General features: G+C 30.2%; 1 long non-coding RNA gene across 1 annotated transcript in view; it reads right to left on the bottom strand.

The window, feature by feature from the left end:
• The window catches only part of LOC137627405 (uncharacterized), a 907,682-nt gene that overhangs the window by 347,135 nt on the left and 555,547 nt on the right, over nucleotides 1-5,000 (bottom strand). The window contains exon 3 of the long non-coding RNA XR_011041153.1: nucleotides 987-1,000. This is a non-coding gene — a long non-coding RNA (uncharacterized lncRNA). The remainder of the gene's footprint in view (nucleotides 1-986; nucleotides 1,001-5,000) is intronic.

Raw genomic sequence — 5,000 nt, 5'->3', positions numbered from 1 at the left:
TATATATATACATATATATATATATATACATATATATATATATATATACTTTCATGCGTATATGTCTCATTTATCTATCTATCTATCTATCTATTTATCAATATATGTGTATATATATATATATATATATATATATATATATATATACACCCACACACATATATACTGTACATCATTTCAATTTCTTTATGAATGCACAAAAAAAGGTGAAAAAATAAAAATAGAGCAAGTTGAATGAAAGTATGAATCAATACAGATCATTTCTTAAAATTACCAATTTAAAATGGTCGGTCCACATAATACAGCAACATTATCCTCAACCCACAGATCGATCCTCGGCCTGGGAGGAGGAGGAGGCCGACCTTACAAACATATTACCGTAAAATGAAATTTGTCGCTATTTGAATTTTGTAACTTATTTATGAAAATCGAACGAGATTGATCGCAGCCAGGATGATGTTTGGTTGTGTTCGCTGTAAGAAGAACGTAAGCCGCTTCTGGGGCAACTCTTAATAAAAAGGCGATTCGGTGGGAGAAAAATACTTCTCTTCATGATAAAAATTCAAAGCCTATCTACAACAACTATAGTCAATTTTTTTTTAGCGAGGCAGATTTGCATCGACTCGCAGAGGTGCCTTTTAGCTCGGAAAGGTTTCCTGATCGCTGATTGGTTAGACAAGATAATTCTAACCAATCAGATAGCAGGAAATTTTTCCGAGCTAAAAGGGCACCGCTGCGAGTCGGTGCTAATGCACCTCATTAAAAGAAATTAACTATAGTACTAACAGCAAGTTCATACCAACCCGACCTATAAAGAAAATGAATAAAGAAAAAAGCAGTAGCAGCCTAAACGTTAGATACCTTTGTTCAATCGATACATCAGTAATTACTAGCACTTAGGTTATTCATTCCTTTAAAAATACATGGTACCCATACCTTTGGAGAAGGAAAGAATGCTCATAATCCATAACACCATTAGCCCTTACCTTGCTGCAGGATCCTGGAAATATAAATTAAAAACCTTATAGCATACATTTTTTGTGAAAAAAAATATATATATATATATACAGTATATATATATATATATATATATATATATATATATATATATATATGCATATATATATGTATATATATATGTATATATATGCATATATATATGTATATATATATATATATATATATATATATATATATATATATATATATATATATATATATACATATAACAATGAACTGAGCTAATTGTAGTAAATTACCAATTATAAACCATCAAATCAACTTCTAATGTTAAAATAAAAGACAAATTTAAATGTAAATGAATGAGTTGTAATTTGATGAATAACTATTAAATAATAAATATAAAACTCCAGGTTTATATTTTACTCAAAAGAAAAAATTACTCTTCGCTGAAAGGATATAATTATGCATCTTGTTCAAATCATACAGAGGGCTCGTGAGGATTTGACTAACTTAATTCATCATTATTGTTATTATAAGGGAGATTTTCTTATTAAAAGAGAGGAGATTTACCAACCCAATGAGACAATCTTCATTCTAGCTCAGCAGCCCAAATAAATACAGGAGGGATAAAATATAATAATAATAATAAAAAAAATGAGAAAAATCTAAGATAAATAGGAATTTAAATTTTATTTATTAAAACTTTTTCAAAAACGTTGAAATCTTAAAACCGCAGACATTCAAAATCCGATAAAAGTTTTGACAAACTCTTCAAGTTAAAAGCATAAATACTGTAACTTTGTCTTTTAAAAATTCTACATTCCCAAAACATGTGTGGTATGGTTAAAATACTGTCATACTCACTGTATTTTGCAACTGTCTCATGAGGTATGAGCTTTAAAAATCCATAAATGCATAAATATGCTATTTAAGAAAATACTACAAACAAACTTCCAAATACACAAAAAAATAAATTAAATCTCGTATAAACTGATATCCTGCCACACAATATGTCCTGAACATATAATCATACAAACTCACAAAACCTCGTAAAATTTAGACCACATAAATTATCAAATACTATCTAGGAGAAAAAATAAGTAAACAAATCCATCTTGAATGGGAATATTCCACCAGCATTTGGGATAAGTGTATATAAAAAATAATGTTGATGACACAATCGTTGCTTTAGATCCCACCAAGATAGCAGAAATAGATAAACAAGGTAGAGAAAGTTTTAACAAGAAAACATCGAAGATTGAATTGTACTGCAAGTGTTTCATACACGCCCAAAAAATGTAATGGTATTGTTTTTTATCCCTAGCTCCCTCCCACAATGATCATAAAACAAAATTGTTTAAGCTTACCATCGCATATTTCAGTTTGTTTGATTTTTTGTGACATTCTTGCCCGCAACTGCTTGTATATAAGCTCATTATCTTTTGAACAAACTTTACTTGCATTCACCTCACCTCTTTGTTAGCACCTGACAACCACCTCGCACATTGGTGACCCTGGAGTGAGCAGCTTCTCATTACATCGTATGAGCATGTATGAAACTTGTGCAGTACAGAATACCACAATAATGGGTTGGATATGAGCATTTGATTACCCGCCCCTGTTGTCCTGTCATGGGAACAAATAGCAGTTATTTATGTTAATGACTTAAACTTACTGAAAATAGAGATGAAAAGCTTAAGCATTATGCAATAAATGCCCCTAAAACTCAAATCTACAGAGAAAATTATAAAAATGAGGAAATCAACTAAATGAGCATGGAGTAAATTAAAAGCACTAAATGAAATATATATACATATATAAAAATATATAATAACATTGAAAATGTAAATATTCATTCCTGGTGGCGACGTCCAAGTTTAGGTAATAGACTAAGAGCTGATGAAATACAGAAAACATAGTCTTTAACTTATGATTTTTCTTAAATAATTCCTTCGCATTACAAAATAAAACCTTACTGTTCCTCCGGTATAGGTGGATTAATATTACTGTAAAGAACACAATAGCCTACATTGACGTCTAATATACATCTAGTCACTTCAATGACCTAAATATGCATTATCACTATTCATCAAACATATTTCCTAATTATGTATCACTCACTCCTGAATTAGGTATCAGCTCTATGTACCGATTCCCTTTGATTCCTCATTATATATCGGCACTACACCTCTCATAATTTCCTTACCATGCATCTAAATAACTTAAGGATTGAGTCAATTCATTTTCCCATCATGTATCAGAACTGCTTGTCAAACATGGTTCCTTATATTTAGTCTCCAGAATTTTCACCTGATTCTTAACGGTAGTTCAGCACTTGCACTAACAACGTAGGTGAAAAAAGCTAAATACACATATCACCAGTGGGACAAAATTAACAGCAATTTAGATCACATAAGGTGTCTTTATGAAAATACAGCTACAAAGCAAGCAAGCTTTCACACACACACACACACATTATGTGTGTGTATATTTATATATACACATATACACACATATATATACACACATACATACATACATATATATATATATATATATATATATATATATATATATATATATGCTGTATATATATGTGTGTATATATATGTATAATATATATGTGTATATATAAATATACACACATAATATGTGTGTATATACATATACATACATACATACATACATACACACATATATATGTGTGTATATATATAAATACACACACACAATATGTGTATATATATATATATATATATATATATATATATATATATATATATATATATATATATATGTAGGTAGATAGATAGATAGATTGAGATAGATAAACTGCTTTAATACGTAATGATTATGATATTCTAATCTTGACAAGCTCTTCAAAATTTCCTTAAAACTTTTCCAAATGAATATTCTGGAAATGTTGGAATTTCCGAAAATCTGTCTCCCACACTTGCCATCGCCGATAGCAGATATTATGAAGGTTGAATAAATAATGATTTATTGCTAATTTGAGATTTCGTTCTCTATACACCAGGATATAGCCATTGATAATGTCACTCTAAAGATTATTTTACCGTAATTGTTTTCATGATTTTTAGGTAATGAGTTTTTATAATGCTAAAAAATTATTCATAGAAATGGCTGCAGCTATTTCCACGTAAAATACTTTCGTAGTTTTGTGAGTAGCATAGATAAGTTTATTTAAAATATGAATGTTTATACATACAGTACATACATACATACGTGTATATATACATAGACACACACACACTAACTATATATATATATATATATATATATATATATATATATATATATATATATATATATGTGTGTGTGTGTGTGTGTGTGTGTGTGTGTGTATAAACAGTTACCTTTTTAAATTCAAAAAATATCCCTCTTAATAAAATCTATATCTAGATAGCTTTCATGCATAAATACCGGTAAATTCCCAAAAGCGTATGCTAAACGGCATATCAATAAAAGCAAGGTCTACTCAGACTCTACTGTATAAAGTAAAGAAAGGAAAAAAGAAGTGTACGGTTCTTTCCCTTTGCCTACAAAGACACCGAATAGTCTAGCCTATTCTTTACAGATTCTCCTCTGTCCGCATACAACTGACAACACCGAGATTGCCAAAATATTCGTCTTCACCCAAGGGGTTAACTACTGCACTGTAATTGTTCAGTGGCTACTTTCCTCTTGGTAAGGGTAGAAGAGACTTCAGTTATGGTAAGCAGCTCTTCTAGGAGAAGGACACTCCAAAATCAATCCATTGTTCTCTCGTCTAGGGCAGTGCCATAACCTCTGTACCATGGTCTTCCACTGTCTTTGGTTAGAGTTCTCGTGCTTGAGGGTACACTCGGGCACACTTCTATCTAATTTCCCTTCCTCTTGGTTTGTTAAAGTTTTTTTTAGTTTTTATAGGAAATATTTTTTTTTTAATGTTACTATACTTAAAATATTTTACTTTTCTTTATTTTCTTTCCTCACTGGGCTATTTTCCCTGTTGGGGCCCCTGGGCTTGTAGCATC

Source organism: Palaemon carinicauda, chromosome 35 (assembly GCF_036898095.1).
Source record: "Palaemon carinicauda isolate YSFRI2023 chromosome 35, ASM3689809v2, whole genome shotgun sequence".
NCBI classification, from domain to species: domain Eukaryota; kingdom Metazoa; phylum Arthropoda; class Malacostraca; order Decapoda; family Palaemonidae; genus Palaemon; species Palaemon carinicauda.
The sequence above is the reverse complement of the archived record's forward strand: the minus strand, read 5'-3'. Positions and strand labels throughout refer to the sequence as shown.